At 50.3% G+C, this 13,858-nt stretch overlaps 1 non-coding gene across 1 annotated transcript; it reads right to left on the minus strand.

Annotated features, from left to right (window-relative positions):
- Window positions 1–5,955: 5,955 nt before the first annotated feature.
- Window positions 5,956–6,084, minus strand: LOC142660114 (U6atac minor spliceosomal RNA). Its single transcript, XR_012850429.1, has one exon. It is a non-coding gene; the product is annotated as a U6atac minor spliceosomal RNA (small nuclear RNA).
- Window positions 6,085–13,858: the final 7,774 nt, after the last annotated feature.

A 13,858-nucleotide genomic window follows, 5' to 3' on the forward strand; every position in this document is an offset into this window, starting at 1 on the left:
GTACCGGACACCACAGGAGCCTCCAGACGTCTCGTACCGGAGACCACAGGAACCTCCAGTCGTCTCGTACCGGATACCACAGGAACCTCCAGACGTCTCGTACCGGGGACCACAGGAACCTTCACACGTCTTGTACCGGAGACCACAGGAACCTCCAGACGTCTCGTACAAGAGACCACAGGAACCTCCAGACGTCTCGTACCAGAGACCACAGGAACCTCCAGACGTCTTGTACCGGAGACCACAGGAACCCCCACACGTCTAGTACCGGAGACCACAGGAACCTCCAGACGTCTCGTACCGGAGACCACAGGAACCTCCAGACGTCTCGTACCGGAGACCACAGGAACCTCCAGACGTCTCGTACCGGAGACCACAGGAACCTCCAGACGTCTCGTACCGGAGACCACAGGAACCTCCAGACGTCTCGTACCGGAGACCACAGGAACCTCCAGACGTCTTGTACCGGAGACCACAGGAACCCCCACACGTCTTGTACCGGACACCACAGGAGCCTCCAGACGTCTCGTACCGGAGACCACAGGAACCTCCAGTCGTCTCGTACCGGATACCACAGGAACCTCCAGACGTCTCGTACCGGGGACCACAGGAACCTTCACACGTCTTGTACCGGAGACCACAGGAACCTCCAGACGTCTCGTACAAGAGACCACAGGAACCTCCAGACGTCTCGTACCAGAGACCACAGGAACCTCCAGACGTCTTGTACCGGAGACCACAGGAACCCCCACACGTCTAGTACCGGAGACCACAGGAACCTCCAGACGTCTCGTACCGGAGACCACAGGAACCTCCAGACGTCTCGTACCGGAGACCACAGGAACCTCCAGACGTCTCGTACCGGAGACCACAGGAACCTCCAGACGTCTCGTACCGGAGACCACAGGAACCTCCAGACGTCTCGTACCGGAGACCACAGGAACCTCCAGACGTCTCGTACCGGAGACCACAGGAACCTTCAGACGTCTCGTACCGGAGACCACAGGAACCTCCAGACGTCTCGTACCGGAGACCACAGGAACCTCCAGACGTCTCGTACCGGAGACCACAGGAACCTCCAGACGTCTCGTACCGGAGACCACAGGAACCTCCAGACGTCTCGTACCGGAGACCACAGGAACCTCCAGACGTCTCGTACCGGAGACCACAGGAACCTCCAGACGTCTCGTACCGGAGACCACAGGAACCTCCAGACGTCTCGTACCGGAGACCACAGGAACCTCCAGACGTCTCGTACTGGAGACCACAGGAACCCCCACACGTCTCGTACCGGAGACCACAGGAACCTCCAGACGTCTCGTACCGGAGACCACAGGAACCTTCAGACGTCTTGTACCGGAGACCACAGGAACCTCCAGACGTCTTGTACCGGAGACCACAGGAACCCCCACACGTCTTGTACCGGAGACCACAAGAACCTCCAAACGTCTTGTACCAGAGACCACAGGAACCTCCAGACGTCTTGTACCGGAGAGCACAGGAACCTCCAGACGTCTTGTACCGGAGACCACAGGAACCCCCACACGTCTAGTACCGGAGACCACAGGAACCTCCAGACGTCTCGTACCGGAGACCACAGGAACCTCCAGACGTCTCGTACCGGAGACCACAGGAACCTCCAGACGTCTCGTACCGGAGACCACAGGAACCTCCAGACGTCTCGTACCGGAGACCACAGGAACCTCCAGACGTCTCGTACCGGAGACCACAGGAACCTCCAGACGTCTTGTACCGGAGACCACAGGAACCCCCACACGTCTTGTACCGGACACCACAGGAGCCTCCAGACGTCTCGTACCGGAGACCACAGGAACCTCCAGTCGTCTCGTACCGGATACCACAGGAACCTCCAGACGTCTCGTACCGGGGACCACAGGAACCTTCACACGTCTTGTACCGGAGACCACAGGAACCTCCAGACGTCTCGTACAAGAGACCACAGGAACCTCCAGACGTCTCGTACCAGAGACCACAGGAACCTCCAGACGTCTTGTACCGGAGACCACAGGAACCCCCACACGTCTAGTACCGGAGACCACAGGAACCTCCAGACGTCTCGTACCGGAGACCACAGGAACCTCCAGACGTCTCGTACCGGAGACCACAGGAACCTCCAGACGTCTCGTACCGGAGACCACAGGAACCTCCAGACGTCTCGTACCGGAGACCACAGGAACCTCCAGACGTCTCGTACCGGAGACCACAGGAACCTCCAGACGTCTCGTACCGGAGACCACAGGAACCTTCAGACGTCTCGTACCGGAGACCACAGGAACCTCCAGACGTCTCGTACCGGAGACCACAGGAACCTCCAGACGTCTCGTACCGGAGACCACAGGAACCTCCAGACGTCTCGTACCGGAGACCACAGGAACCTCCAGACGTCTCGTACCGGAGACCACAGGAACCTCCAGACGTCTCGTACCGGAGACCACAGGAACCTCCAGACGTCTCGTACCGGAGACCACAGGAACCTCCAGACGTCTCGTACCGGAGACCACAGGAACCTCCAGACGTCTCGTACCGGAGACCACAGGAACCCCCACACGTCTCGTACCGGAGACCACAGGAACCTCCAGACGTCTCGTACCGGAGACCACAGGAACCTTCAGACGTCTTGTACCGGAGACCACAGGAACCTCCAGACGTCTTGTACCGGAGACCACAGGAACCCCCACACGTCTTGTACCGGAGACCACAAGAACCTCCAAACGTCTTGTACCAGAGACCACAGGAACCTCCAGACGTCTTGTACCGGAGAGCACAGGAACCTCCAGACGTCTTGTACCGGAGACCACAGGAACCCCCACACGTCTAGTACCAGAGACCACAGGAACCTCCAGAAGTCTTGTACCGGAGACCACAAGAACCTCCAGATGTCTTGTACCAGAGACCACAGGAACCTTCAGACTTTTGTACCGGGGACCACAGGAACCCCCAGACGTCTTGTACCGGAGACCACAGGAACCCCCAGACGTCTTGTACCGGAGACCACAGGAACCTCCAGAAGTCTTGTACCGGAGACCACAGGAACCCCCACACGTCTTGTACCGGAGACCACAGGAACCTCCAGACGTCTTGTACCAGAGACCACAGGAACCCCCACACGTCTTGTACCGGACACCACAGGAACCTCGAGACGTCTCGTACCGGAGACCACAGGAACCTCCAGACGTCTCGTACCGGAGACCACAGGAACCTTCACACGTCTTGTACCGGAGACCACAGGAACCTCCAGACATCTCGTACCGGAGACCACAGGAACCTCCAGAAGTCTTGTACCGGAGACCACAAGAACCTCCAGATGTCTTGTACCAGAGACCACAGGAACCTTCAGACTTTTGTACCGGGGACCACAGGAACCTCCAGACGTCTTGTACCGGAGACCACAGGAACCCCCACACGTCTTGTACCGGAGACCACAGGAACCTCCAGACGTCTTGTACCAGAGACCACAGGAACCCCCACACGTCTTGTACCGGACACCACAGGAACCTCCAGACGTCTCGTACCGGAGACCACAGGAACCTCCAGACGTCTCGTACCGGAGACCACAGGAACCTCCAGACGTCTCGTACCGGAGACCACAGGAACCTCCAGACGTCTCGTACCGGAGACCACAGGAACCTCCAGACGTCTCGTACCGGAGACCACAGGAACCTTCACACGTCTCGTACCGGAGACCACAGGAACCTCCAGACGTCTTTTACCGGAGACCACAGGAACCTCCAGACGTCTCGTACCGGAGACCACAGGAACCTCCAGACGTCTCGTACCAGAGACCACAGGAACCTCCAGACGTCTCGTACCGGAGACCACAGGAGCCTCCAGACGTCTCGTACCGGAGACCACAGGAGCCTCCAGACGTCTCGTACCGGAGACCACAGGAGCCTCCAGACGTCTCGTACCGGAGACCACAGGAGCCTCCAGACGTCTCGTACCGGAGACCACAGCAGCCTCCAGACGTCTCGTACCGGAGACCACAGCAGCCTCCAGACGTCTCGTACCGGAGACCACAGGAGCCTCCAGACGTCTCGTACCGGAGACCACAGGAGCCTCCAGACGTCTCGTACCGGAGACCACAGGAACCTTCACACGTCTCGTACCGGAGACCACAGGAACCTCCAGACGTCTCGTACCGGAGACCACAGGAACCTCCAGACGTCTCGTACCGGAGACCACAGGAACCTCCAGATGTCTCGTACCGGAGACCACAGGAACCTCCAGACGTCTCGTACCGGAGACCACAGGAACCTCCAGACGTCTTGTACCAGAGACCACAAGATCCTCCACACGTCTTGTGGAGTCCAGGCCTCGCCTGGTCACAGCTGTAACGGCAGCACGAGGGCGACTACACAATATTAGGCAGGTGGTGTATTGTTATCGCTGATCGTGTGTTTATGTTTTTGCCTCCATGTTCCAGTTACGACACCGTCGCTCCACCACAAAGACGCATCTACTGCTTGAGCCAATTAAAATAAGGTCCAATTATGGTGCCACGCAGGTTCTTTCTGCTCTTGTAGTCCTTGTTCACTTAGTGCAGATTTGCATGTATTTTTAAGCCAAAAAACAGTAATGGAGCCTAAATAAAAGAATAAAATGACGTCTGTTCTCCTGGATACAATTCTGGTTAAGGCTTAAAAATACATGCAAAATCTGCAGCAAATCTGCACTGTGTGAACAAGGACTAATGCTCTGTTCACACTTGCATCAACATTTCCGTTGTTCTGCTCAGTCACCGAAAATAAAAGAAGCGCTGGATCTCTTTCATGACGGACACAAACAGCGCATAGCAGAGCCTATAGCCTTTAGTGTGGTCTGTCCGGTTTCTGTCATTCTTTATTTTGTGCAGGAAATATGATGAAATCTACAACAGAGACTCAGACACAGGTGTGAACAGAGCTGAAGAATGAGTCCGTGAGCAGTCCGCCAGCGATATCGCAGCATGTTACACTGTTCTGACCTTCAGAAAACAAGAGAAAAGAACTGACTCAAGTGTGAACAGCGCCTAAGCCAAACACTCCACTGACGGTCGCATGTATGCCCAGTGGTGCCATGGAGCTCCTGTCCATTCTAACCCATGTCCATGCCACTCAGCTAGAGATGCCCGCTACTCCAATCTCCAGAAAGGTCTCGTCTTTCCCAAACGGGCGTATATCGGGTGCAGAGGTAGCAGTCATACCGGACCCTGGAGCCACGTAAGATACCAGTATTATACATGGTGGGGGCAGGAGCTTCTTTACCCCTCTGCCCCCAGACTGTGCCAGCTTAATATTGTGTATGTGCCAGGACAACAATAGCTGGAGATGCTGTCTACAAGTACCGACCAGCTGGAGACTCCCCAATGCCAAACATCCCCGACTGTGACCACCCCCCCCCCCACAGATGGATGTCCAGTCTGTGCCCACCCGCGACATGCCAACTCTACACTAAGTAACCCCCCTAACTTGAGACTCCGCCAAACCCTGTAAGGCCCTGTTCACACAGAGATTTGTGGCGCGTAATTTGACGTGGAAACTGCATCAGAAAACGCCTCCCATTGATTTCAATAAGAGGAGGCGGCGCTTTTTCCCGCAAGCGGTTTCATCTCTGACCTCCAATGGGAGGCAGAGAAAGCGGTATTCGCTGAGTTTTTTGCATGTAGTGCTCAATGGCCGCTGCTGAAAAATGCTGCGAAAAATGCGGCAAAGAGAGTGCAGGCAGGTCAAAATCTGTCTCAAAATTCCTGACGGACTTATGTGCCAGAGATTTCTGTCTGCAAAAAAAGTCTGTGTGAACAGGGACTAAGACCGTTCCTCAGTGAAAGGTATCGTTTTTATTATTATGAACATTATCATTATTATTGTTATTATTATTATTTGATGATTATTTTTTTATTATTAGATTATTATTATTTTGTTATTTTTTATTATTAGATTATTGATAAAAGGGGAAAAAAAAACGTGGTTAGAGATGCCACTAAGTAGGTGGCAATGCCTTAACCGTATGCGTGTTGTGAAGGCCTCGCGGCCTCTTCCATCCTTGTCAAGGGGAGTGCTAACCTTCTCTCCTTTCATACAACACACTAACCATAGGGGCGCCGGCGGTATATAAGGCTCTTACACTGCAGAAAATGTCATATTAGGGCGACTCCACCATTTCTTGTTCATTCTTCCGATATAATCGCACTCATCGTCATCACCGGCCCGTACCGAAAATATCCGCTAATTACTCCCCAAATAGCCCCAAAATCGTGCCAGAAGTGCCTTATTACTAGCTATTTACATATGCATAGATTCTGACCAATGGCCATGAAGGGGCGTGGCTTCTGAGGAAATCGTTTGCCGCTTGTTACCCGGAAGTGATTCTGCTCTTTGTCCCCTCAGGATATATTATCGTAATAACATGACGATGCGGCAGATAGAATCAGAGGCGACAGATAGTACGATTAGTTAACCATATTGTGAATTTTATTTCTTAAAGACATAAATTAAGTAATTCATTCACCATATTACGACTGTCAGAAAAGAGACAGGAGCCCTCTTGTGGTTGGCAGGTGTACTATTATCCCGCGCCTGACCTCCAGTGGTCACCAGAAGCAGTGCACTCTGCCCGCCTGCTATATAGTAGGACTACAACTCCCAATATTATTCACCTTGTCATTTTTCTGCTAGGAGTCTATTGATTTCTGACAGTTTCTATAGTGACTGCCCAGGATCATCGGCAGAACGGGACACTGACAGTGCAACCTCACCTGTATCATCAGATGGTCGGCCGATCTGATCTAATGTGTGTGGTAAACTGCAGCCCCCTCTAGAAATAATGACTTTCCATGATTTCCTATGGAAGTAGAATTATCTAGACTTCATGTCAGTCATCCATTGAAGAACACTACAGTTAGCAACTTGGCTGATAACAGGGAACAATAGACTGCATTAATCTGTCCTGCAGTCACAATTTCCCTTTAGCCTGGCATGGCTGATAACAGAGAACAATAGATTGTATGAAGCTCTCCGGCAGTCAGGTCTCTCTTTAGACGGAAATGGCTGATAACAGAGAACAATATATAGTTTTCCAGTCAGCTTGAAATGGCTGATAACAGGGAGCAGACGCTTATATTGCAGGCCGCAGTGCCGTTTGCAATTCCCCTAATGAGCGGTCAGCAGCTGAGACTCGTTCAGGAGCCGCTCCTTGTATTTTTTTAGGTTCTGGGAAGCTTCTTCTGTTTGAAGGTGTTGTGCACTGCAGTCTGCTCCATCTGTGTATGCAGGAATGATCTGGACGGATGATTTGCAGGTACCGTCTTGTGTATAATATCCTGTCCCTGATCGCTTCCTATATCTGTGAGGTGAAGCTGCACGGGCGGTCATATTGGGGGTCTTCATCATCTGCCCCCCCCCCTTGCAGGTAGAGACTGAACACCAGACGCTGCAGATAACCAGTGCATGAAACCGAGACTTTGCTTCAATTTCATCTCTGCTTGCTGTCAGGAAATGAAAACCTTACCAGACATGTTTCACAGCTGAGGGTTTGTTACATTTGTATCCAGGCTAGATAAATGCCCAGGACTCCAGGCTGATACGTTTCACCCGCAGTGATCCATTGTAACAAACTATCTGGACATGAGCGAGCTGTGTGTTGTGGATGTGTATAGGCCGTTATTTTTTTTTTACTGTTGTGTCCAGTCTGACCGGATTTGATGCGAAAACAGCTCCTGATTTTCAGACGTTTTTGTAGCAACCCGCGTTTTTCGTGGCGTATTTTACGGACGTTATTGGATCTGTTTTTCAATGGAGTCAATGAAAAACTCCTCCAAAAACGTCCCAAGAACTTTTTTGTGGGTGTATTTTTACGCGCCGTATTTTGACAGCGACGCGTAAAATTAAGCCTCGTGGGAACAGAACATTGTAATTCCCATTGCAAGCAGTGGGCAGATGTTTGTAGGCACTTTTTTTTTTCAGGCGTAATTCGAGGCGTAAAACGCCCGAACTACGTCTGAAAACACTGTGTGTGAACATACCCTGATAGTTATGTATCTGCCTGTGTCTAATCAGTGCTGTATAGTCTGCAGGGTGATAATACTCTGCAGAGCGCTGTGTAGTACCGGTATCTGACCACTATATGATCACTGTATAGTCTGCAGGGTGATAATACTCTGCAGAGCGCTGTGTAGTACCGGTATCTGACCACTATATGATCACTGTATAGTCTGCAGGGTGATAATACTCTGCAGAGTGCTGTGTAGTACTGGTATCTGACCACTATATGATCACTGTATAGTCTGCAGGGTGATAATACTCTGCAGAGTGCTGTGTAGTACCGGTATCTGACCACTATATGATCACTGTATAGTCTGCAGGGTGATAATACTCTGCAGAGTGCTGTGTAGTACTGGTATCTGGTCCTGTATGGTGGTAATACTCTGCAGAGCGCTGTGTAGTACCGGTATCTGACCACTATATGATCACTGTATAGTCTACAGGGTGCTAATACTCTGCAGAGCGCTGTGTAGTACTGGTATCTGACCACTATATGATCACTGTATAGTCTGCAGGGTGATAATACTCTGCAGAGCACTGTGTAGTACTGGTATCTGACCACTATATGATCACTGTATAGTCTGCAGGGTGATAATACTCTGCAGAGCGCTGTGTAGTACTGGTATCTGACCACTATATGATCACTGTATGGTCTGCAGGGTGATAATACTCTGCAGAGCACTGTGTAGTACTGGTATCTGAGCACTATATGATCACTGTATAGTCTGCAGGGTGATAATACTCTGCAGAGCACTGTGTAGTACTGGTATCTGACCACTATATGATCACTGTATAATCTGCAGGGTGATAATACTCTGCAGAGTGCTGTGTAGTACCGGTATCTGACCACTGTATGATCACTGTATAATCTGCAGGGTGATAATACTCTTCAGAGCACTGTGTAGTACTGGTATCTGACCACTATATGATCACTGTATAATCTGCAGGGTGATAATACTCTTCAGAGTACTGTGTAGTACTGGTATCTGACCACTATATGATCACTGTATAGTCTGCAGGGTGATAATACTCTGCAGAGCGCTGTGTAGTACTGGTATCTGACCACTATATGATCACTGTATAGTCTGCAGGGTGATAATATTCTGCAGAGCGCTGTGTAGCACTGGTATCTGGCCACTATATGATCACTGTATGGTCTGCAGTGTGATAATACTCTGCATAGTGCTGTGTAGTACCGGTATCTGACCACTATATGATCACTGTATGGTCTGCAGTGTGATAATACTCTGCAGAGCGCTGTGTAGACCTGGCATATGATCCCTGTATGGTCTGCATGCTGATAATACCCTGCAGAGTACAGTGTAGTACCGGTATCTGACCACTGTATGATCACTGTATAGTCTGCAGGGTGATAATACTCTGCAGAGTGCTGTGTAGTATTGGTATCTGACCACTATATGATCACTGCATAGTCTGCAGAGTGCTGTGTAGTACTGGTATCTGACCACTATATGATCACTATAGTCTGCAGGCTGATAATACCCTGCAGAGTACAGTGTAGTACCGGTATCTGACCACTGTATGATCACTGTATAGTCTGGAGGGTGATAATACTCTGCAGAGCGCTGTGTAGCACTGGTATCTGGCCACTATATGATCACTGTATGGTCTGCAGAGCGCTGTGTAGACCTGGTATTGACCACTATATGATCACTGTATAGTCTGCAGAGTGATAATACTCTGCAGAGCGCTGTGCAGTACTGGTATCTGACCACTGTATGGTCTGCAGGGTGATAATACTCTGCAGAGTGCTGTGTAGTACCGGTATCTGATCACTATATAGTCACTGTATGGTCTGCAGGGTGATAATACTCTGCAGAGCGCTGTGCAGTACTGGTATCTGACCACTATATGATCACTGTATGGTCTGAAGGGTGATAATACTCTGCAGAGCGCTGTGTAGTACTGGTATCTGACCACTATATGATCACTGTATAGTCTGCAAAGTGATAATACTCTGCAGAGCGCTGTGCAGTACTGGTATCTGACCACTATATGATCACTGTATGGTCTGAAGGGTGATAATACTCTGCAGAGCGCTGTGTAGTACCGGTATCTGATCACTATATAGTCACTGTATGGTCTGCAGGGTGATAATACTCTGCAGAGTGCTGTGTAGTACTGGTATCTGAGCACTATATGATCACTGTATAGTCTGCAGGGTGATAATACTCTGCAGAGCGCTGTGTAGTACCGGTGTCTGACCACTATATGATCACTGTATGGTCTGAAGCGTGATAATACTCTGCAGAGCGCTGTGTAGTACTGGTATCTGACCACTATATGATCACTGTATAGTCTACAGGGTGCTAATACTCTGCAGAGCGCTGTGTAGTACTGGTGTATGATCACTGTATGGTCTGCAGGGTGATAATACTCTGCAGAGCTCTGTGTAGTACTGGTGTCTGACCACTATATGATCACTGTATAGTCTGCAGGGTGATAATACTCTGCAGAGCGCTGTGTAGTACTGGTGTCTGACCACTATATGATCACTGTATGGTCTGCAGGGTGATCCTACTCTGCAGAGCGCTGTGTAGACCTGGTATCTGACCACTGTATAGTCTGCAGGGTGATAATACTCTGCAGAGCTCTGTGTGGTCTGACCTCTATATGATCACTGTATGGTCTGCAGGGTGATAATACTCTGCAGAGCACTGTGTAGTACTGGTATCTGACCACTACATGATCACTGTATGGTCTGCAGGCTGATAATACTCTGCAGAGCGCTGTATAGTACTGGTATCTGGTCCTGTATGGTGATAATACTCTGCAGAGCGCTGTGTAGTACTGGTATCTGACCCCTATATGATCCCTGTATGGTCTGCAGGGTGATAATACTCTGCAGAGCACTGTGTAGTACTGGTATCTGACCACCATATGTTCACTGTATAGTCTGCAGGGTGATAATACTCTGCAGAGCACTGTGTAGTACTGGTATCTGACCACTATATGATCACTGTACAGTCTGCAGAGTGATAATACTCTGCAGAGCGCTGTGTAGTACTGGTATCTGACCACTACATGATCACTGTATAGTCTGCAAAGTGATAATACTCTGCAGAGCGCTGTGCAGTACTGGTATCTGACCACTATATGATCACTGTATGGTCTGAAGGGTGATAATACTCTGCAGAGCGCTGTGTAGTACTGGTATCTGACCACTATATGATCACTGTATGGTCTGCGGGGTGATAATACTCTGCAGAGCGCTGTGTAGTACTGGTATCTGACCACTATATGATCACTGTATGGTCTGAAGGGTGATAATACTCTGCAGAGCGCTGTGTAGTACTGGTATCTGACCACTATATGATCACTGTATAGTCTACAGGGTGCTAATACTCTGCAGAGCGCTGTGTAGTACTGGTATCTGACCACTATATGATCACTGTATGGTCTGCAGGGTGATAATACTCTGCAGAGCGCTGTGTAGTACTGGTGTCTGACCACTATATGATCACTGTATGGTCTGCAGGGTGATCCTACTCTGCAGAGCGCTGTGTAGACCTGGTATCTGACCACTGTATAGTCTGCAGGGTGATAATACTCTGCAGAGCTCTGTGTGGTCTGACCTCTATATGATCACTGTATGGTCTGCAGGGTGATAATACTCTGCAAAGCGCTGTGTAGTACCGGTATCTGACCACTATATGATCACTGTATAGTCTGCTGGGTGATAATACTCTGCAGAGCGCTGTGTAGTACCGGTATCTGACCACTACATGATCACTGTATGGTCTGCAGGGTGATAATACTCTGCAGAGCGCTGTGTAGTACCGGTATCTGACCACTATATGATCACTGTATGGTCTGCAGGGTGATAATACTCTGCAGAGTGCTGTGTAGTACCGGTATCTGACCACTATATGATCACTGTATAGTCTGCTGGGTGATAATACTCTGCAGAGCGCTGTGTAGTACCGGCATCTGATCCTATATGGTGGTATTACCGGTTATATTTGGTGCTTGTATACTAGTCACACTCACTAGTCCCTGACTGACGGGTGTTTATGCGCCTAACCATGTGATCGGGTGTTTTGATTTCGTGGTTTACGTATTTGCGGGAGGGCTGTGATACAATAAAGCAGGATTTGTTGCAGCACACTTTGCGACACTTTTTTTTTTTTTTTTTTTTTTTTTTTTTTTTCTTTTTCAAAAGGAGGGTAGTTGATTTTCTATGTGGGGTCTCGGTGCCAAGGCCTTAGGCGGAATTCACACGACCGGGTCCCGCCCGAGTGTCGGCCTGTAAAATCGGCCATTTTGCCCGGCCGGTTTGCATAAAGTTTTGCATCCGTGCCGGGCCGGGCAGATCTGGACAGTGACATCAGCGGCAACTCCTGAAGGGGAATCCCCATGTGTTCGGGGATTCCGCTTCAGGAGTTTCCCCTGATGTCACTGCCCAGATATGGACAGAGACATCAAGCGCTCTGTCCAGGAGCGGAATCCCCGAAAACACGGGGATTCCGCTCCTTCAAGGAGCTAAAGTGCGGCTAGCACATAGCAGAGCGGGGAGATACCTCCCTGCTCTGCTATAGTGGCGTGGCTACAGTAGTAGTAGCTGCTGCTAGCGGCGCCATGGAAGGTGTCGCCGGGCCAGGGCGCTTTTAAAACAAGCAGGGGAAGGGAGCCCGCGCAGCGCTCCCTCCACCTGCTGTACACCCCGGCCCTGCCACACAGTGTACAGCGATGCCATTCGTCCGAATGGCATCAACTCCTCCTCCTCACATGCACTCTGCGCTGTGAGGAGGAGGAGAGAGCGCAAGCCACGGAAAACCCGGCCATCACTCGGGACACATCCCGGTGATGGCCGTGTATTACCCGGCCCCATAGACTTCTATGGGAGCCGGGCGGCCGGATACCCGGCCGAAGATAGAGCATGTCCTATTTTTTGACGGCCGCTTTTCCCGGCCGTCAAAACATCGGTCGTGTGAATAGCCCCATTAGGGGTCTATTATTCCTAATGCAGCCGGGTGCCGGCCGATTTATGAACGGCTGGCACCCGGCCGGGAAACCCTGATGTGTGAATGAGGCCTTATAGTCCCAGTCCAGCCCTAATGTTGACCCATCTGCAGAGACTCTTATGCAGCAGCATGCGCTCCTGATGTAGAGACAAGCGGTGCCGTAATTAGTGGTCAGATATTGAGGCTATGTGTGATGTCATCAGATTCAGAGCTGTGATATGTCAGAGCTCACATGACATCCCATTTACCCACGAGTGAGTGGAGGCGGTGAGTGGGTTAATGAGTGATGCCCGGCGCTCCTCATCCTCTGGCACTCCATAGTCTGCAGATTAGACGCGCAGCATATCTAGGTTCAGACGAATTACAGGCTCATACAAATCTTTGCAGGGATAACGGAGCAGAGAAGCAGATTAAAAATTGGTTTAGAGCTGCAGGAGAGTCTTGTGCACAGTTGCAGAATGATAAGAAGGATTTAGAGGGATCAGTCCCGGTCAGAAGTGGCTTTATCCTCCGCTGCCTCCATCAGGTGCAAATATCTCTGTAAACCTAGTGGAGAAAACTCCGGGATGAGCGGAAAAATACATTAGACTCTTCATTACACTAATATTGTCATGCCGTCACTGCTGTAAAATATAACATATATGGAGAGCGGTGATGTCACTGCTGTAAAATATAACATATATGGAGATTGGTGATGTCACTGCTGTATAATATGTTTGGAGAGCGGTGATGTCACTGTTGTATAATATGTCTGGAGAGCGGTGATGTCACTGCTGTATAATATAACTGATATCTGGAGTGGTGATGTCACTGCTGTAAAATAGAACATATATG

Source organism: Rhinoderma darwinii, chromosome 8 (assembly GCF_050947455.1).
Source record: "Rhinoderma darwinii isolate aRhiDar2 chromosome 8, aRhiDar2.hap1, whole genome shotgun sequence".
Classification (NCBI taxonomy): domain Eukaryota; kingdom Metazoa; phylum Chordata; class Amphibia; order Anura; family Rhinodermatidae; genus Rhinoderma; species Rhinoderma darwinii.